Source organism: Lepidochelys kempii, chromosome 7, assembly GCF_965140285.1.
Source record: "Lepidochelys kempii isolate rLepKem1 chromosome 7, rLepKem1.hap1, whole genome shotgun sequence".
NCBI classification, from domain to species: Eukaryota; Metazoa; Chordata; order Testudines; family Cheloniidae; genus Lepidochelys; species Lepidochelys kempii.
This window is the reverse complement of record NC_136386.1, coordinates 34,162,886-34,184,443: the sequence shown is the minus strand read 5'-3', so window position 1 is coordinate 34,184,443 and position 21,558 is coordinate 34,162,886. Positions and strand designations below refer to the sequence as shown.

General features: G+C 50.3%; 1 long non-coding RNA gene and 1 other non-coding gene across 7 annotated transcripts in view; one reads left to right on the top strand and one right to left on the bottom strand.

Moving 5' to 3' along the window:
* LOC140914428 (uncharacterized) overlaps positions 1-8,240 on the bottom strand; it is a 110,777-nt gene extending 102,537 nt beyond the window's left edge. For 2 of the 6 annotated variants that reach the window (XR_012159851.2, XR_013636044.1), the window contains exons 1-2: positions 8,006-8,240; positions 166-3,521 (exon numbers count right to left, since the gene is read on the bottom strand). This is a non-coding gene — a long non-coding RNA (uncharacterized LOC140914428). Of the gene's footprint in view, positions 1-165; positions 3,522-3,702; positions 4,040-7,411; positions 7,808-8,001 lie in introns of those variants that run through there. The other 4 variants (XR_013636045.1, XR_013636043.1, XR_013636046.1 and 1 more) reach the window with 4 other exon arrangements.
* Positions 907-1,097, top strand: LOC140915405 (U2 spliceosomal RNA). Its single transcript, XR_012160147.1, has one exon. It is a non-coding gene; the product is annotated as a U2 spliceosomal RNA (small nuclear RNA).
* Positions 8,241-21,558: the final 13,318 nt, after the last annotated feature.

Sequence of the window (21,558 nt, the reverse complement as noted above, 5' to 3'; positions counted from 1 at the left end):
GTAGCCTCAGTGAAATGCAACCCAAACTCTGTTTCAATTACTTTTATGTGGAGTACTAAAATACTGGTTTTGCTTATTTATTTATTCCTTGAGTGCCTGGGAGCCCCAGTGAGGGAGGAGGCCCCCATGGTTCCAACACAGAACAAAAAGACACAGAGGGCTTACCTACAGATCCGGTCTGACCCTCCCTCAGTAATAGCCTGCCTGTTATCTGCAGAATGACCATCATCCCTCAGCTGTGCGGAGCGAAGAGCAATAATCTTGCAGCGCCTCCCATCCTGCCTTGTGCCCTTTACACCAAGACACAAACCTCTCTTTCGCTAAATTGTCTCTCTTCTGTGCTGGGACTACAGACTTGTTGGCGTCGGGTGTTCAGGCTCAGACACTTGAGCAGGGTAAATATCAGGGCTTAATTCGTGCCAGGGCTTCCCAGGGCTGAGCCCCAGGACATCTAGGCTTGGCAGTTGACAGTTCTGGCATTTCGGGGTTTGCTGCATCAACCATGAATGTAAAAAAAAAAATGGCTTGAGTCACGTGTGCTGCAGGGGGCGCAAGCAGGGCACCGAGTCTAAACTTGCAACGATAGGGTTAGCAACCCGATGTCGTCAGCACGTTGCAGCGAAGGGGCCGGCTTCATGCAAATAGAGAGTATCTTTCAGGCAGAGAAACGAGTGACAAGGCGACAGCTAACAAGCTGGAGGAATTTATTCGTTTTGAAGCTGAATTTTCAGGCAGGAGGCGGTTTGCTTTGACTGGTAAAAAGGGAGCGCTAAGGCAAAGGAAGTAGGATTAGATTTGAAGTGGTCAAAGAATTACTATGGCGTTAGTGGCGCTCAGCGGCATCTGTCACCGTCATCTAGAGAGCTGTAGGAATGGGAGGGCTGCATAATTGTTGAACGAGAAAGTATCGCTTCTCGGCCTTTTGGCTAAGATCAAGTGTAGTATCTGTTCTTATCAGTTTAATATCTGATACGTCCTCTATCTGAGGACTATATATTAAATGGATTTTTGAAACAGGGAGATGGAATAGGAGCTTGCTCCATCCACTCCACGCATCGACCTGGTATTGCAGTACCTCCAGGAACGGTGCACCTCCCCCCTGGGGAGACTATTGTGGTTGAAAAACAGACTCAGTTGAACTCTGCCCTGTAAACCGGTCTTCACAACAGTTTTATTCTCAAGCATTCAGTCTCTTGGCTTATTTATCAAAATTTCTGTTGTAATTTTGTGAGTCCAGAGAGGTGAGGTGTTACTAGAGAATTATTTCAAAAGCTGGGACTCTACTTTGCGCAGTGAGTACTTTCAACAGGAGGAGGCATGAATAAGGGTTTATCAGGGAGACACTTCTTTATATACATGTGACCTTCAATATTATATATATAAAAAAATTGCATTATGATTATATAGACAGGTCCTATTCTTCTCCCCACCCAACAGACCCGGTCTATGTGTTTCGGTTTGTAAGCTCAAGTGAAGGCAGCAGGTGTGGTACTGCACCCAGGGGCCCCATCCTCTGTAACAGACGTTCAAAACACTCATATTTAACTTCTGGTTCCTACGATGTGGCTTGGGACAGGACACTTCAGGTGGCTGCCCCTTTCAAATGGCTCTGCAGAGCGAAGATTAAACTATTTACCTCCTCTCGGAGGAGTGTACATTATGCAGTGTTTGTGATGTGCTTTACAGCTGTGAAGGGCTCAGTGTTACTCTTCTGTGAAAGGTTTCAGAGGGGTAGCCCTGTGAGTCTGCATCAGCAAAACAAAGAGGAGTCAACGAGAAACTGCAGCGCCAGAATTAATTTGCAAACTTGACACCATCAAATTAGGCCTGAATAAAGACTGGGAGGGGCTGGGTCACTACAAGAAGTAATTTCCCCTCTGTTGATATTCACACCTGCTTGTCAACTGTTGGGAATTGGCCTCGTTAGCCCTGACTCCCCCCCACCCCCCCATCTTTTCATGGGCTGTATATTTATACCCGCCTACTGTATTTTTCACTCCTTGCATCTGATGAAGTGAGCCCAAATAAATGTTTTCGTCTCTAAGGTGCCACAAGGACTCCTCGTTGTTTCTTCTGGGAAAGGCTGGTTTGTGGCAATTGATTTATCCCAGGCAGGTGCTCACACTTACAGCGCTGCAGCTGGGCCCCTGAAGCATTTAGTGGAGAGGCTACCTGTGCCACTGAAAGAGCTTCTCCCGTCAGCATAGGTGCTTCCCCTCCCAGAGAAGCGGTAGCGCTCTCCCTAGTAGAAACCAGTCTACACGGGGGGGGGGGTGAGCGGGGGGCTAGGTCGATATAATGCGTCGCTCAGGCAATGCATTTTATAGCAACATAGGCTGGAACCGTAGACCAGGGCTCAGGGGCTCGAGAGTTGTTTCCCCCTCCAGCTTTGAAATCAGGACCAGCAGGTGGCGCCAGAGCTCCATCGCCCCAACGGGGGAGGGAGGGAGAAAGAGAAAGCTGCCAAAATGAAGTGAGCTCTGGAGACTGAGCAGAGCTGGCTGTTGGGACCCACAAAACCTGCAGTCTAAAGGCTTGTCTACATGGGGGAATTGACTGGCCTCCTAGAAGCAGAGTAAGCACTGCGCTGTAGCTCTTCCAGTATAACCCCCGGACACCGTTCCAAATAAAAACAACTTTATTCCCAAAAATGACTACTCCGCTTCCAAAGCTATTCTGCTATGGCCATGGCAGGAACTATTCCCATGCAGACAAGCACCTAAAGCTGCAGGGCTCCCAAGTGACAGAGTTGATAGCTTTGGCATGTTCACTGGTGCCCCACTGGAAGAAACTGCTGAGGGCAGTGTTGTATTTTCCCTCTCTCCAGCCATCAGGCCTGCATGCCAACGTAGTCCAACACGTTACTTGGCTCCGTACAGGGGAAAATGGATGAAATTCTATGGCCTGCGTTACACAGGCGGTCAGATCAAATGATCCCATTGTCCCTGCTGCCCTTAAAATGTAGGAATCTATTGTTGCAGCTTTACCTAGTCTGAGAGGCAGCGAAAGGAAGGGAGGGAAAGGCAAAGGAACCTTTGAGATGACAGCCCCTCCCCAATAAATGGCACATTTTCCAATACTTAAATATCAAACTGGGAACCCCCAGAGTCTTAACAGTCTCGGTCTCTTCTTCACAGAGCTACAGCAGACCTGCCCCTCAGAAGCTCTTTGGATTCTAATTTCCCCAGTGACAGATTTATATTCAGAGCGCATGCCGCGCAGGAACAGGGATAAGCAGCTCTCCAGCACATCACACGATAAGGCAGTGGAAACGGAACCTGACTTCTCTTTTCTGTTATGGGGATCTTCTCCTGCATGCGCCACAGAAAGTCACAGGGTGGTAGATTCAGGAGATAGGAACAAACAACTGGAACACATGGCATTGTGCAAAATATGCACCTTTCCGGATGTACTGAGCTCTGCTCTGCCAGGGAGACGGAATAGGAGCTTGCTCCATCCACGCCACACATCGACCTGGTACTGCGGTACCTCCAGGAACGGCGTACGTCCCCTCCGGGAAACTACCAGTGAGGAACGGGGGGCGGGGGAGGAGAGAAAAAGAGGGAAAAAAAAATTGAGCTGTGTGTTGGCTTAGGGTGTGGTGTCTCTCTTTGTAAGATGCAGAGCTGCGGTGGGGCACCAGCCTGTGATTTAGGAGATCTGGGTGCAGTTCCCTGCTCCACCACAGACTCCCTTTGTTACCTTCGGTAAGTCGCTTCGCTTCCCTGTGCCTCAGTTCCCCACCTGTAAAGAGGGAACAACAGCCAGGCCCTGCAGATTGCGAGGGGCTCAAATACTATTGTAATGGGGATCCACTAAGTACCAAAGACAGGAGCTAGATCCTGTTCCATCTCACGGAGCCGGACTGATACCAGATGACTGGTTGAAAAGCACTATTGATAAGGGAAGTATTCTCACACTTGCAGAGTCTGAAAGACCAGCATTGTTCCAAGCGCATATGTTAATTTTAGATTTCTGCATCTTCCCCTCCCAGAGTCAGTGGGGGCCAAGGAGCTCCGTGGCACCAAGGATTCAAGTTCTACAACAAAAACTGCAGGCAGGAAAGAGGTAGGCGAGCAGAGTTACGGGGTTGGAGCCTTTATTAGTAGTAGTATTAATATTAATAGGACAGTAGCACCTGGGAACCCAGTTGAGGTTACGGATCCATTGTGTCAGGCACAGCACAGACATAGCTTGAGAAGCAGCCTTTGCTCCACAGACCTTAGTCTGTTCCCCCGGCTCCTTTGAGCGGGGCAGGGGGACATAAAACTAGATATCAGACTTTTCCAGGTTAGAAAAATTAGGTGAGTAACACCTTCTGCACTTGGGGGGATGGGAGAGAATGCTGTGGTGATCTTCCTGTATAGTTACGCAGGGCACCGGCACCCACCAGTCACTGATCTTTTACCTAAGAACAAAATAGTTCAGTTGTCCCCTAAACAGAACAACCCCTCTGAAACCCAAACATGTGGTCCCACTCCCACTTAGGTTCAGAGAACAACTAGAAGAGTCTTTATTGAGCTTTGCATGCAGTTGAGTGGCTTTCAAACATTCCTTGCTACCTGCTAATAACTTCTGAGAAGTGAAACCAGTCAGTCCACTGGCTTCTCTGCAGCCGAATAGCCACAGAGGGCTCTCAGGTCCCTTTCCTCCAAGCTGCTTCTTTGACTTTACACAAAAACAATACAAAGGAGTTCCCTGCAATTCCACTAGCCCTGTCTCCAACTGTGGCCAGTACCAGCTGTCGACAGAAAGGTGGGAGAAGCCCCAGAATGGGCAACGGTGGAATAAGGTGCCCACAGGTAAGTTTCTCCCCCTCCCCCCAACCCCATTACTCAGGTCTACACAGAAGTGTGTTCCATTTGATAACCTGCAGAAATGTCCCTCTGACCAACAAGAACGCTCTCCTTACATTACAAATACACTCAAAGGCCTTGATCCTGCAAGGTGCCAAGAGCCCCACACACCAGATATTCCCTGAACTCCGAAACCCACTGGTGCCACCCCACCCACTCCCCTTTGGACAAGCAAGTACACACAGAGGACAGTGTTTGCCAACGCTCGGAACCCTACAGACAACTACAGAGAGGAAACCCACGGACCACCACACCTATCTTCACAGATCCGGAAATCACCCCAGAATACACCAAGCAATCTGTTGTCTACTGGCAGGCACTCAGATACCACAGAATATGCTCTGAGGAGACAGTCCGGGACAGGCACCTTAACACACGCAAAACCGCCTTCGCCAAAGGGGGACACCCCACCACAGAAGTACATCGCATCATGGAATGGGCCACCCAGATACACCAAGGAAACGTGCTTCAATACAGAAATAAAACCCCCACCGACCGCACACCCCTAGTGGTCACCTACTACACCCTACACTGCAACCCATATGGGGTAACAAACAACTAAAACCCATACTTGATAGAAACCCCATCTTGAAAGAAATCTTTCCTGAACCCCCACTTCTGGCCTTCAAAACAACCCCTAATCTCTCCAAGCTCATCATCAGAAGCAAGCTCCCCACAAACCAGGACACACCAACTCACAGCAGCACCAGACGCAAAACCTGCAGACACATCTCCACTGCTACAATGATCAACACACTCCACAACACACCTTTCAAGATCCATGGGTCCTACACATGCCAATTCCAATCACAACATGTGGTTTACCTCATCCAGTGCACTAAATGCCCCAACAACAACTATGTGGGTGAAACCAGAGAATCACTATGCTCACAAATTAACAGGAAAATGAAAGGACAAGACCACCACATCATCTGTGGGTGCCACAAGTACTCCTTTTCTTCTCACAGAACAATCACTCTTGTATGTGATCTATCAGCCCTCATCCTCAAAGGAAACCTGCACAACATTTTCAAAAAGACGGGCCTGGGAGTTGAAATTCATAACTTTGCTAGACACTAAAAATCCTGGACCGAACAAAGATACTGGGTTGATGGTTTATTTACTACAATCTGTAAACCACTAACAGCCTCCCCCAACTGCTTTCTCCTCCACCCCTTTACTTTCTTTCCTGTGACGGGAGGAGTGTTAACAGGCCACTTCACCTTGAAGGGGCCCTTGAAATGTGCTAACTACGCTAAACAATCTATTCCACCTTGTACTTAGCAAGCAGTGAAACTCTGAGGCTTTGTCTACTCTGGAACTTGTCTTTCTGGGGTGTTAACAAAACAAAAACAATAAAAAAACCCACCAACGCTCAGGAAAAACAGAAGTTTAACTATGAAAAGCGCCCGTGTGAACAGCGGGGTGTGTGCAGGAGCTGCTGCTGCTGCTGCTCCTTGGGGATGGAATTGCTGGGTCTGCGGGAGAGCTCTCTCCTGCAGACAAACAGCAGCTACGCTGCGCGCCTGTTGGTGCCACGGCTGCAGCGGATTTTTCACATCCCTGAGCAACGCAGTTATGCCGATGTAAGTCTGTAGCGTGCACCTGGCCCTACTCTTGTTTACTTTTGCCAATGCGAAATACACTGTTGGCACTAACCATTTATTCTTGGCACACTTATCTCTGTCCGCCCCTCCCCCCAAAAAGGAAACCTAAATCACCCAAAGGGAAGGGCTAAAATTAGCCATAAATGAGACAGACACAGGAGCTTAACAAACAATAGACACGTCCCACCAACTACAGCCAGAATAGTCCCCTTTCCACACATCTCTGTGGGCACTCACCAGGATCATCGTCTTTCAGAGCTCCTGCCGCTACTCCCCTGCTGCCAAAGACTGAATTACCTCATCCCCATAGGGAGAATCCCAACTTAAATAATACCCCAGGCGCCTCCCCTTTCCCCACCAGCTCTTGGGAGGCCACAACAGCCATAAAGTAGAGGTAGCAGGGACAGATCAGCTCATTTCCAGGACACCACCAATACAAGGAGGAACTGGGTCCTGTCTCCTTGGGTAGTTTATGCCTGTAGTTAAGCAGAACAGGTCTTGGCTGTGGATTTAAATCACACCCATGATCCATGTGCGACTGAAAAAACATGCACATGTATAAAAGTTAGCCCCCGGGGAGGCCCGGTGTAACTGCTGGCTTCATTTCAAGTGGGAGAAAAGGAAGGTCTAGTAGGTAGGGTACTGAACTGAGCCTGGGAAGTCATTGGTTCTATTCCTAACTCAACCACAGAGGCCCAGATCGGACCTCAAAGGTGTTTAGATGCTTAACTCCCACTGATTTCAATGCGAGTTAAGTGCCTAAATACCTTTAAGAATCTGGGCCAAGTTCCCTAGGTGACCCTGGGCTCGTCATTTAATTTCCCAGGGCCCCTATCAAGGAAGAACAACACTTCCCCACCTCACAAGCAGTGCAGCGATAGAATCACGAGGTGCACAGAGACTGCGGCGGCGGGGGCCGGATAAGTACCTCGACCGATTGCGGTTTACCTGGATTCCTTAGGGCAGTCCCAGGATCACAGACAACCCAGGAGCTGTGATCAGGTAACAGGGTTTCCTTCCTTATTCGCCTTCACATCGGAAGGGAAACAGAGCGAATTCTGAGCCCCTCAAGTCACACCGGAGTCAGGTCCGGCCTCCCCGATCTCGACACGGAGCCGCTGCAGCTGCCCCGCGGCAGCACTTCAGCCTGGCCACTCAGCGGGGCGGCAGGGGCGGCTCTCCCGCCGCTGCCCTTCATCCACCTCCCCGAGCGATGCCAGCAGAGGTGATGGGGGACGAGTTACGGTCAGGTGCCCCCCCCCACAGATTTCTGCCAGGGTTTGCTGGCACCGCTCGGCCACATGCTCGCCCCCCCCCCCCCAGCAGCCGGCGCCTCCGAGCTGCGCCCCCCACGTAGGAGCAACAGCTGGGAGGCCGCTGCTTTCCGCTGGGGTGGGGGGGGAGAAGAGTCTGCGAGCCAAACTTTGCCATTGTCCCCCCCCCGGCACGGGCAGGTCCGGGCGGCAGGGAGCGAGAGGTGCGCGCTCCACCGCGTGTCTCCCCCCGGGAAGTTGGTCCAATGGCAGCTGGGACCTCACCTACCTCCTGCTCCGAAGGGAGAATTCCAACGGCCAAAGCGGCTCCCCCGGGACCGAGCCCCAGGCCGGGACCCTGTGGCCAGGCTCTGTCCCCGCAGCGCAGAGCGTGTCTCTCGCCGGAGACAGAGGGGTCTGGTCAGCCAGAGCGCCGGCGCCCACTGGGGAAGCGGGGCCTCCTCACAGGGCGGGTAGCCCGGGCTCAGCCACCTGGCCGGGGGGGGCGGGGTCAGAGGGCGGGTAGCCCGGGCTCAGCCACCTGGCCGGGGGGGGGGGGGGGGCTGAGAGGGCGGGTAGCCCGGGCTCAGCCACCTGGCCGGGGGGGCGGGGCTGAGAGGGCGGGTAGCCCGGGCTCAGCCACCTGGCGGGGGGGGGGGGGGGGGCTCAGAGGGCGGGTAGCCCGGGCTCAGCCACCTGGCGGGGGGGGGGGCGGGCTCAGAGGGCGGGTAGCCCGGGCTCAGCCACCTGGCGGGGGGGGGGGGGGGCTCAGAGGGCGGGTAGCCCGGGCTCAGCCACCTGGCGGGGGGGGCGGGGTCAGAGGGCGGGTAGCCCGGGCTCAGCCACCTGGCGGGGGGGGGCGGGGTCAGAGGGCGGGTAGCCCGGGCTCAGCCACCTGGCGGGGGGGGGGGCGGGGTCAGAGGGCGGGTAGCCCGGGCTCAGCCACCTGGCCGGGGGGGCGGGGCTCAGAGGGCGGGTAGCCCGGGCTCAGCCACCTGGCGGGGGGGGCTCAGAGGGCGGGTAGCCCGGGCTCAGCCACCTGGCGCGGAGGGGGAGCGGGCTCAGAGGGCGGGTAGCCCGGGCTCAGCCACCTGGCGCGGAGGGGGAGCGGGCTCAGAGGGCGGGTAGCCCGGGCTCAGCCACCTGGCGCGGAGGGGGAGCGGGCTCAGAGGGCGGGTAGCCCGGGCTCAGCCACCTGGCCGGGGGGGGGCGGGGTCAGAGGGCGGGTAGCCCGGGCTCAGCCACCTGGCCGGGGGGGGGCGGGCTCAGAGGGCGGGTAGCCCGGGCTCAGCCACCTGGCCGGGGGGGGGGCGGGCTCAGAGGGCGGGTAGCCCGGGCTCAGCCACCTGGCCGGGGGGGACTCAGAGGGCGGGTAGCCCGGGCTCAGCCACCTGGCCGGGGGGGGGCGGGCTCAGAGGGCGGGTAGCCCGGGCTCAGCCACCTGGCCGGGGGGGGGGGCGGGCTCAGAGGGCGGGTAGCCCGGGCTCAGCCACCTGGCCGGGGGGGGACTCAGAGGGCGGGTAGCCCGGGCTCAGCCACCTGGCCGGGGGGGGGGGCGGGCTCAGAGGGCGGGTAGCCCGGGCTCAGCCACCTGGCCGGGGGGGACTCAGAGGGCGGGTAGCCCGGGCTCAGCCACCTGGCCGGGGGGGGGACTCAGAGGGCGGGTAGCCCGGGCTCAGCCACCTGGCGGGGGGGAGCTCAGAGGGGGGTACCCCGGGGAGCGCATCAATTGGTCTGACCCCTCCCAGCGCGCCTCTCCCCTCGCTGCGAACGGGGCGTAGCGAGCCCCGCAGGAGGCCCACTCGCACCCGCCTCACCCTGCTTCTAAACGCACGGCCGCGTTCGCGACTGGTGTGTTCTGCTCCGCCCCTCCGCCGCCCGGACCAATAGGCGCTCAGCAGGCCTCTGGCTCGACAAGGGGGAGGGGATATCGCCGGGGTCGCGCCTGTGAAGGGGCTGCGGGAACTTACTGCGCGTGCGCTTCTCCCGCCAGGTGGCCAGCCGGTGGCAGCAAAGGGACTATAGAGACCCCTGTTTCGGGGGCTGCGCAGGGGATATTGGTGGGCACCAGGGGGCTCTATGCAGGGTGATCCTTTAGCTCGGAAAAACTAAGGACCCCACCCTCCCTCTGCGGGGAAGCAGGGGGACTCTACAGGTACTCGTGCGTAGGGACTGGGGAGGGCTGAGAATCCCTCTCTAGGGGAAAGCATGGATGCTTCAGGCCCACCTATACTGTCATAGAGGATTCTGAGCAAGGTCATCGGCAAGTGCACAGGAATAGTGGGACTGGGGTGGGTGAGAATCCATCTATGGGATGGGGGAAGAGACCTCTCCCTAGGGTCAACGTAAGAGATCCTTGCATAGGACAAGAGGCCCCCATTCACTGTTTATTTTCCCCCATACTATCTCTCACCCAGAGTCCAGTCTCCCTCCGCTGCCATGCAGCATCCTGTCCTGCACTGTCCAGCCTTCAGCCAAGGGGCTCAGAACATCCTGGCTTCTTTCTCCACCATGCAGGAGGGTTTCCTCTTCCTTGGGCCAGCACCGCTCTGCCCTGTCTGGGGCAACTGCAATCATTCCATAGAGACCAGTTACTAAGGGATCCCTTCTGCCAGGTGTCGTCAGTAGCAGCAAGGACCCAGTAGAAATATCTAAAGGCTCCTCTTGAAATTAACAAACACACTCAAGAAGCCTGGGGAAAACTAAATCCCCCTCCTTAGGTACCCTTAACAGGCAAATCTTCTCTCGCAAGCCCTCAGTAACTGTGTATGAAACAAAGAAAACTAATACGAGAAAAGGAACAGCATTAATGTAGGAAACAATAAACCAACTGCAGGGTGAATGAATACTCAGCAAAACCCCCACTTCCACAGTACCTTGGGCAATGTCCTTTGCCTCAGTTTCCCCACCTGCAGATCTGACAGTCCTGTGAACAAATATTCCTTTAGCACACCACTTCCCTCCTTTTCCTGCTACTGTCCTCCACTCTTGGTTTGCAGTCAGAAGTTAGTACTGCTCCCAGGACAGCATCTCTCACAGCCACTACTGTCTTCAGCCATAATATAAAGGTTGAGTTCTGAGGCTCTATTACATAACCAAGCTCTCAGTGATTCCAGGTCCTGTCGCTGCGAGGTAGGAGAAGACTCGCTATGGAGTGCGCTCAGCTATATTATTATACTATTCAGCCTTAACAGAGAAAGGCTCAAGCAATCTGCATGAAGCCAGCCCCTTCACTGCAACGTGATGATGACATTAGACCGTTAACCCTGTATCTACAGTAGAACCTCAAAGTTAGGAGCACCAAACTGATCAGTCAACCACACATCGTATTTGGAACTAGAAGTATGCAATCAAGCAGCAGCAGTGACAAAAAAAAGCGGGGGGTGGGGTGAGGTGGAAATAGCAATTACAGTACAGTAGTACTGTGTTAAATGTAAACTACTAAAAATAAGAGGGAAAGTTTTCAAAAAAGATTTGACAAAGGTAAGAAAACTGTTTCTGTGCTTGTTTCATTTAAATTAAGATGTTAAAAGCAGAATCTTCTCCACAGAAAAGTTTCAAAGCTGTATTAAATCAATGTTCAGTTGTAAACTTTTGAAAGAACACCCGTCACGTTTTGTTCAGTGTTACAAATACTTCAGAGTTACAAACAACCTCCATTTCCCAAGGCACATTTCTAACTTTGAGTTTCTACCATATTGTGTTCCCGGGACCAGTGGGAGACCTCCCCCGAGACTAAGGGGACGAGCTACTGGACCCAGGGTCAAATAAATACAGGGGGGCAACAAAAGAGAAAACAGGAACAAGAGTGAGGTCATAGGGTCAAAAGCAGGTATCCAGAAGGGAACTGTCAACCCTGTGAATTGCAAATTTACACTGTCCCACTATGGCACACATCATTTTCTTCCCTGTATCAAGGAATGAATATCTGTATTTAAGGGCCTGATCTCATACTCCTGACACAATCAAGTCCCTTGAGCCAAGACTTGTCAGTTGAAAGGAGAATTGGAAATACTCCATTTCACAAAGCACAGACAGAAGAATGCCCAGCCAAATCCCTCCCCTTCCCATTCTTGCTAGCAGAGCAGAGCAGAGTACACCAGAGTCAGAAAGGCACATATTCTGCATGCTGATACCTGTTCCAGATGTTTGTTCATATCACCTGAATCTATCACCATGTGGCTGTTTCCAGAGCATTTACAAGCACATCCCCATCACTGACCCAAGAGTCAGGTTCAGTTTCCACACCCTGATCATGTGATGTGTTGGAGGGTCCCTCACCCCTGTTCCTGGGCTGCATGGGATCTGAATGGAGATCTGCCTCTGAGGAGATTAGAATCCAGGTGTTTCTGAGGGGCAGGTCTGCTCTACCTCAGCGGAGAAGAGACAGACCCAGTGTTAAGATTCTGGGGATTCCCAGTTTAATTACTTAAGTGCTGAAAATGTGCCATTTATTGGGGAGGGACTTCATCTCAAACGTTCCTTTGCCTTCCTTTCTCTAGGCAAAGCTGCAACAATGGCTTCCTAGAGTTTAAGGGCAGAAGGGACAATAGGATCTTTTGATCTGACCGCCTGTGTAACACAGGCCATAGAATTTCATCCGTTTGCCCCTGTACTGAGCCAAATAACATATGTGGGACTAAGTCTATCTCCCAGAAAGACCTGCAGGCTTGAAGACATCCAGAGATGGAGATCCACCGCTGCCCTCGGTAATTTGTTCCAATGGAGCACCAATGAACATGTTACAGATCTCACTCCCATCAACTTGGATCACTGTATATCTACAGGAGCCTCAGGGCCTGTCTACATGGGGAAACTGACCAGCATGGCTGTAGGAGAAAAACTTTGGAAGTGGAGTAAGTAGTTGGGAATAGAACTGCTTTTATTTAGAACAGGGGGAGTTATACTGAAATAGCTACAGCACAATAAAATGGTCCCTTAGATTATGTGCGAACTACTTATGCTAAACTCTCTGTTCAATCGTGTATTTTGCTGTGACACCAAGTACCTTTCTCAGGCTATGTCTACACTAGCACTTTTGTTGGTAAAACTTTTGTCGGTCAGGGGCGTGAAATAAACACAGGCCTGACTGACATAAGTTTCACTGACAGAAGCACCGGTCTGGACAGCACTATGTTGGTGGGAGATGTCCTCCTGCCGACATAGCTACTGCCACTCATGGGGATGGTTTTATTATGCTGGTGGGAGAGAGCTCTCTCGCCAGTATAGAGCAGCTACACGGGAGACCTTACAGTGGCGCAGCTTCAGTGGTGCAGCTGTAAGGTCTCTAATGTAGACATAGCCCCAGACCTGGGGAAGAGCTCTGTGTAGCTTGAAAGCTTGTTTCTTTCCCCAACAGAAGTTGGTCCACTAAAAGATATAACTGCACCCACCTTTGTCTCGCTAAGGCCCTTCAGTCTGACAAGTAGTAGTTAACCAGCCTATTGAAAGTATTTACAACACAGAGTGGAATCCCACATTCTTACTTTAGCCAGCTTTTTAAAAATCCACCAGTACCAGACAAAGAAGTTCATTTTTATCCACACAAACATCCCCCGGGATGTTAAATTTTATGTTATAGTCACTGTTACCAAGCAGTCCAGATCCTGTGTTCCACTTAGAACTAAATCAAGAATTGCCTCTCCTCTTAGGGTTCCAGGACAAGCTGCTCCAAGAAGTAGTCATTTACAGTGTTAAGAAACTTTCTCTCTGCATCCCATCCTGAGATGACAGATCCCCATCCAGTCAATATGGGGATAGTTGAAATCCCCCATTATTACTGAGGTTTTTATTTTTATAGCCTCTTTAATCTCCCCAAGCATTTCACAGTCACGATCACTATCCTGGTCAGGTGATCCGCAATATGTCTTTACCTCTATATTCTTTTTATCCAAGCATGGGATTACTATCCATAGAGATTCTATGGTACAGTTTGGTTAATTTAAGATTTTTACTTCATTTGACTCCATGCTTTCTTTCACATATAGTGCCGCTCTCCCACCAGCACGACCAGTTCTGTCCTTCCGATATATTTTGTACCCTGGTATTACTGTGTCCCATTGATTATCCTCATTCCCCCAAGTTTCTGTGATGCCTGTTGTCATAAATATAAAGGGAAAGGTAACCATCTTTCTGTATACAGTGCTATAAAATCCCTCTTGGCCAGAGGTAAAACCCTTTCACCTGTAAAGGGTTAAGAAGCTAAAGTAACCTCACTGGCACCTGACCAAAATGACCAATGAGGAGACAAGATACTTTCAAATCTGGAGGGGGGGAGAGGGGGAACAAAGTGTTCGTCTGTCTGTGTGATGCTTTTGCCAGGAACAGATCAGGAATGCAGCCTTACAACTGTTAGTTAGTAAGTAATCTAGCTAGTAATCGTTTTACAAAGGGGGGACACCAAAGCGTTAGATTTCCTTTTGTTTAATGGCTGGTAAAATAAGCTGTGCTGGATGGAATGTATATTCCTGTTTTTGTGTCTTTTTGTAACTTAAGGTTTTGCCCAGAGGGATGCTCTATGTTTTGAATCTGATTTCCCTGTAAGGTATTTACCATCCTGATTTTACAGAGGTGATTCTTTTACCTTTTCTTTTATTAAAATTCTTATTTTAAGAACCTGATTGATTTTTCATTGTTCTTAAGATCTAAGGGTTTGGGTCTGTGTTCACCTGTACAGATTGGTGAGGATTATTATCAAGCCTTCCCCAGGAAAGGGGGTATAGGGCTTGGAGGGATATTTTGGGGGAAGTCATCTCCAAGTGGGCTCTTTCCCTGTTCTTTGTTTAAAACGCTTGGTGGTGGCAGCATACTGTTCAGGACAAGGCAAAGTTTGTACCTTGGGGAAGTTTTTAACCTAAGCTTGTAAGAATAAGCTTAGGGGGTCTTTCATGCAGGTCCCCACATCTGTTCCCTAGAGTTCAGAGTGGGGACGGAACCTTGACACCTGTTATATCTATATCCTCATTTAATAGGAGGCACCCTAGTTCACCCATCTTAGTATTTAGACTTCTAGCATTTGTATATAAGCACTTTAAAAAATTGTCACTTTTTGGCTGTCTGCCATTATGTGATGTAATTGAATGGAACTCTTTCATTTCACCATTTCTCATCAGATCCTATCCGTATTTTATCATATTCCATCCTCTCCTCCTTACTTGGATATAGAGAATTTCCATTAATAGATCCTCCCCTAAAGCACTGGCTCTCAAGCTTTCCAGACTACTGTACCCCTTTCAGGGGTCTGATTTGTCTTGTGTACCCTCAAGTTTCACCTCACGTAAAAAATACTTGCTTACAAAATCAGACATCAAAATACAAAAAAGCGCCCCAGCACACTATTACTTAAAAAGTGCTGACTTTTGCCATATTTTTACCATATAATCAGAAAATAAATCAACTGGAATATAAATATTGTGCTTACATTTCAGTGAATAGTGTAGAGAGGAGTATAAACAAGTCATTGTCTGTATGAAATTTTAGTTCGTACTGACTTTGTTAGTGCTTTTTATGTAACCTGCTGTGAAACTAGGCAAATATCTAGACGAGTCGATGTAAACCCTGGAAGACCTCGGCGTACCCCCAGGAGTACATGGAGCCCTGGTTGAGAAACACTGCCCTAAGGGATGTCTCTGTCCGAACCACATGCTCCTCTGCACCTGTCCGCTTTCCCCTAGCCCTTAGTTTAAAAACTGCTCTACGACCTTTTTAATTTGACATGCCAGCCATCCTGTTCCATTTTGGTTTAAGTAGAGCCCATCCTTCCTGTATAGGCTCCCCCTTTCCCAAAAGGCTTTCCAGTTCCTAATAAATCTAAACCCCTCCTCCTACACCATTGTCTCATCCACGCATTGAGACTCTGCAGTTCTGCCTGTCTGACTGACCCTGCGCATGGAACTGGAAGCATTCAGAGAATGCTACCTTGGAGGTCCTGGACTTCAATCTCTTACCTGGCAGCCTACATTTAGCCTCCAGGGCCTCTCTCCCATCCTTCCCTATGTCATTGGGACCTACATGTACCACAGCCACCGGCTCCTCCCCAGCACTACACATACGTTTATCTAGATGTCTCGGGAAACCTGCAACCTTTGCACCAGGCAGGCGAGTCACCACGCAGTTCTCCCGGTCATCGCAAACCCAGCTATCTATGTTTCTAATGATTGAATCCCCCATTACTATTACCTGTCTCTTCCTAATAACTAAAAAGAAAAGGAGTACTTGTGGCACCTTAGAGACTAACAAATTTGTTAGTGCCACAAGGACTCCTTTTCTTTTTGCAAATACAGACTAACACAGCTGCTACTCTGAAACCTTCCTAAAAACTGGAGTTCCCTCCCTCAGAGGGGTATCCTCAGTAGGATACCATGACATCATCTGGGAGGAGGGTCCCAACTATGGGATCATGTCCCTCTGCTCCAGTTGGATGTTCTCCTTCCCTGAGACTTTCATCCTCCTCAACAGCACAGGGGCTGTCAGCCTGGGGGTGGGACCATTCTACTGTGTCCTGGAATGTCTCATCTATGTACCTTTCTGTCTTCCTTAGCTCCTCCAGTTCAGCCACTCTGGCCTCCAAAGCCCATACATGATATCTGAGGGGCAGAAGCTCCTTGCACTGAATGCACATGTATGCCACCCACCCATTGGGCAGATAATCATACATGCTGCATTCAGTGCAATAAACTGGACAGCCCCCACTCTGTGGCTGGACTTCTGCCTGCATTCTCTTTTTACTCCTGCAGCTGTTTCCTTTATTGTTGTTTTTATCGGGGCTGTTTATTGTCTTAAGTTTAAAGAACATTAATGAAGTGTATCTAGCGCCCCCCCCCCCACACACACACACACACTCACAAAACTCCCCTGTTAGCTGCTTCTGTTTGCTAGCTCCTCTGGTTGCTCAAGAACAGGTTTTTTAAAGCCCTGTTCTCCCTGAGTAGCCCCGCCCGCTCGTTAAGGGGTGATGAACACTAAAGGGCTTGGGGGTCCAAGCCTGGTAAAGAAGCTCTCAACCTTGCCTAGCAGGCTGTTAGGCACAGCACAAGTGCCCCAACCAAACAGAGCACACTATTGTGACATTCTATATCTTGAGGGGAGCGCCCTGTAACTCCCCATATTCATCATGTATATATAATTGTGATATTTCATCTAAAGCATGCCAGGTGAGGTACTGGGGAAAAGTTATGATCTGCTGAAAGCCATTGTTCTATCTAAATAAGTATATTATTAGTGCATATGAAGTTATGAGATTGTGTTATCTGGTTGTCACTAAAATATGCTGTGGGATTGCCCAGATATTAGAGCCCCAGACAAGAACAAAGACAAGAACAAAGGAGCTAACCAACATCATGGTGGGTATCAAACAACCATCAATAGCCATTGTCCAGCTACAATGCAAAGACTCACTTGCACAAGGCCACACCAGGGGAATTGCTCTACCTTGCCTGGTGACTCAGCAATGCCCTCCAGATATGCCTGGACTTGTGTTCTCCAAGCACAGGGGCCAAGGGTCTAAAACACAACACAGTGGCCACATGCTTCATCCTTTCTCTTCTCCCCTACCTATGCTAAGCCAACAAGAAAGCTGGAGCTGAAGAGATTGTCCTGAGGCTAAGAGCAAAAGCCTGCATATGACAGACTGTGACCAACCTGCAATATCCAGTGGAGTGAGAAAAACTGCTTAATCTAGATGTCACCCAGTCTATAGGTTGAGAGTTTAGACTGCATGCTTATCTTTTATTTTCTTTTGGTAACTACTCTGACTTTTTGCCTATCACTTGCAATCACTTAAAATCCATCTTTTGTAATCATAAAGATGTTTTACTGTTTATCTTTACCAGCGAGTTTGCCTGAAGTGCTTGGTAAATCTGCTCAGGTCACAAAGGCTGGGGCATGTCTATTGTCCATTGATGAAGTGGTGAACCAAGTAATAAACTTACATTGCTCAAGGGTCTTGAGCAGTGCAAGATGGCATATTCCTGGGGTACAGTGCTGGGGATTTGGCTGGTGCCTTTCTCTGTGTGATTCAAGAGTGGCTCTGGGAGCATTCATGCAGTATAGCTGGGTGAGGGGCTCCACATGCGGTTGTACTGAGTAGTAACAGCACCTGGAGGGGTTTGCTGCTTGCCACCAGTAAGGCATTGTGAGAGACAACCCAGGCTAGTTAGAAAAGGGGGCACAGCACTCCCACAGTCCCAGGTTGCACCCCAGGGATCCCATCACAACTATGTACGTCAGTCAAGCAGCAAGCACCCCACAAACACACACACACGACAGACAACAAACTCACCCCAAGGGTCACATAGTCACTCCTCTGTCACCTGGAGAACTCCCTCACAAAAATCCTGTTAACTGCTCCTGTCCACTAGTTCCTCTGGTCGGTTAGAAGCAGTATTTTTAAACCCTGTTCTCCCTGAGTAGCCCCACCTCCTCATTAAGGGTTGATAGATGCTAAAGGGCTTAAGAGATCAAAGCCTCATTAAGAAGCTCTCAACCTTGCCTAGCAGGCCACTTGCCTAGCAAGTCAGCACGCGGGTGCCCCAAACAAACAGACCACACTATATACGTCAGTCAAGCAGGGAACACACCACAAACACACACACTAAAGACAACACGCTTACCCGAAGGTCACGTAGTCGCTCCTGCGTCCCCTGGAGAACTCCCTCGCAAAACTCCCATTAGCTGCTCCTGGCCACTAGCTCGGAGGGAAGTATTTTCACACTTGTGGCGGCTGACAAAGACCAGCGTTGGTCTAAGCGTATATGTTAATTTTAGATTTCTACATCTGGACACCCCCATCGCACCCCGTGGCCCTGTCTCCACTTGCACTTCTGTCGGCAAAACTTTTGTTGCTCGGGGTGTGAAAAAAAACATACATTTTGCCGGCATAAGTGCTCATGTGCACAGCGCTGTCAGCGGGAGACGCACTCGACATGGCTACTGCTGCTCGTTGAGTCGACGGGAGAGCTCTCTCCCATCGGCAGAACGCGGCTACGCGAGCACTCGGACGGTGGCGCAGGTGTATCGGTACAGCTGTGCGGCTGTAAGCTTGTAAGTGTCGACATGGCCTGACTCAGGGCGGGCAGGCAGCACAGCAGGAGGGGAAGGAGCTCTGCAGCACCAGGGCTTCCAGATCTGCAAGCCTGGGGCAGGAAAGAGGTAGAAGAGCAGCATTAGGGGTTGGAGTGTGGCTATTACTTACAGCACAGTAACACCAGGGACACCCATTGAGGTTACAGAGCCATTGCGCCAACCATGGCATAGATACACATTGAGAGGGAGCCCATGCTCCAAAGAGCTGTGTCTTTTTTCTCTTGTGGGAGGGGCAGGGCAACAAAAAATGCTGCATTGTTGTTTGCAGTGTTGTTGTAGCGGTCTTGGTCCCAGAATATGAGACAGACAAGGTGGGTGAGACATCATCTTTTATTGGCTCAACTTCCGTTGGTGAGAGAAACAAGCTTTCGAGTGCCACAGAGGTGAGGTGGAAAGGGAAACCAGTTCGTCCTCTGGATTCTTTAGAGAGGGTTCCTGGAGGGGGCTCCCAAGTCTCCGTCCTCCATGCTGCTATTTTCACTTTACCCAAAAATGGTAAAAAGGTTTCGTTCTGCCATCAGACCATCAGTCCCTGAATTCCACTTTCCCTGTCTCCAACCGTGGCCAGTACCAGCTGTTTGACAGGAAGGTGCAAGAAGCCTCAGCATGGGCAATTGTGGAATAAGCTGCCCAAGGGGGAAGTTTCTCCTCACCACTCAGGTCTACTGAGAAAAGGCCCAATTTATAACCTGTCAAATCATCCCTGTAATCAACAAGAACAAAGGTCCTTTCCCAGGTTCTGCACCTCCATGTTCGCAGCACATGTGGGTAAGGCAGCTATCAGTCCCAGCAGCCAAGGGGACTTCTCTCTGGTCCCTGCCATTCTGACTCCTCCATGGGACAGTTGGTTTCAAGAAATAGTCTTTTATTAATCCCTCCCTATCATCAGGGATTCCAGGTCCACTAGCTGCCAGGTAGAAGAAGACTTGCTATGGAATACACTCAACTATATAAGTGGCAGTCACAGATTTTTGCACCATAACTAAGAAAAGTCCTCTCTTATAATACAAATAATGAAACAAACATATGGAGACAACTAGGATGATGTCAGTCGAATCCAACCAAAACAGATTAGTCATTTATTGGTAAATTCTGTTTTTCATCATAAGCAACCCGGATTCTCTAGTCTTAAAATTAAACTGTGGGTACTTTTCTTAACCACCACAACTATCAAAGCTAATAGAAACCATAGCTTTCTGTAATAAACATTCTGTGTTATTTTAAACCCCATATTACAAGGGAAAGTGACATATTTCAGTTGTATCTATATATTTTATGGAGTTTTCAATATATCCATTCTCATTATAGAAATGTAAGCCCTGCAAATAAAAGCCAAAAGGTAATTAAAATGGAAACATTATTTCCATAAACTGACACTGAAAATATCCATTAAATAAATTTGTTAGTCTAACACAGCTCCTACTTTGAAACTCAGCTATATTATTATACTATCCAGCCTTAGCAGAGAAAGACTCAAGCAACTCCCATAACCCCCCCACAAACCCTAGATTTTTTTTTTTCATTTGGCTTGCAGTTCACTACCCAGTGATTGTAGAGTGAGGTATAGGAAAGGATTACCCCTTATTTAGGGCATATGCACTACTGTTCTTCTCCCCTTTAGTCATGCAATCAGGCAAATAACATTTCATCACCCCTACAGCCAAGATTTACATTCATTTTAATCCAAAATGGCCAAAAATGATCACACTGGCCAGGTGGGAGTTGCCCATGCAAATGAGGACTCTGCTCACTCAATAGATGGTGAAGGGGGCTCCTTTTCTCTAAAGCCCTATCCAGATTTACATATGTCCATGGAGAGCCTAGAGCTGGGCTAGCAGAGAGGCTGAGGGTCAGGATTGAGGGGCATCGGCAGAGATGTTTGGAGGTGGTGAGGAGCCCAGGGCTAGGAGAGCGGGGGGGGGGCTGTGGGTTGAGATAAAGGGGCATTGGCAGAGTTGTGGGGGAGAGACCAAGGCTAGACTACTGCAGGAGGTGTGGGTCGGTATTGAGGGCCATAAGCAAAGTTGTGTCTTGGGGGAGCCCAGGGCAGGGATAACCGGGGGAAATGCAGATCAGTCTTGAGGGGCATCAGCAGAGGTCTCTATATGTGGCAAGCAGGTAAGTCCAGGGCTGGGTGAGCAAGTAACAGTGGGTCAAGATTTAGGGGCATTGGTAAATCGGTGTGGTTGGTGAGCCCAGGGTTGGGATGTCTGGGGGATTGTAGGATGATTGAGGTGCATTGAGGTTGGAACAGGGGGTGCTGGTTGGTCTCGTCAGGTTTGAATTGGGAGGCCGATGTTTTGTCCAGTCAAGAATTGAGGGTGGTGGTGGGGTTTCTCCAGGATGTAATTAGGGGAGATGAACCTCACGAATTAGGAATGTGCACCCCATGAGCCAAAATACACCCATTCTAGTTCCTTCCCTGTGCCTTCACTGGGGCTTTAAACCATGCTCTCCCCTCATCAGATAGGGGAGGGATTCACTGGGAGTTTCACTCTCCCCTTGTACTCCCTACCCGGGGAAGTTGCTTTGGATCTCCTGCCACCAGACCCTTCCAGCGTCTGATGTGGATTTGCTGGAGGATTTGCCCATCCTGGGTTGGGAGTGGTCACTGAGTGTTGTTATCCTCTCCTCCCTATGTAGGAGTGATTCCAGTTGTGTCCAGGAGGCTGGGGACCAGAAGGGAAGGGAGCATGGCATCAGGCCTGTTCCACTTGTGTCTGCAGGATGGGACAGCTATAGTGGCTGTGTCTGGCAGGG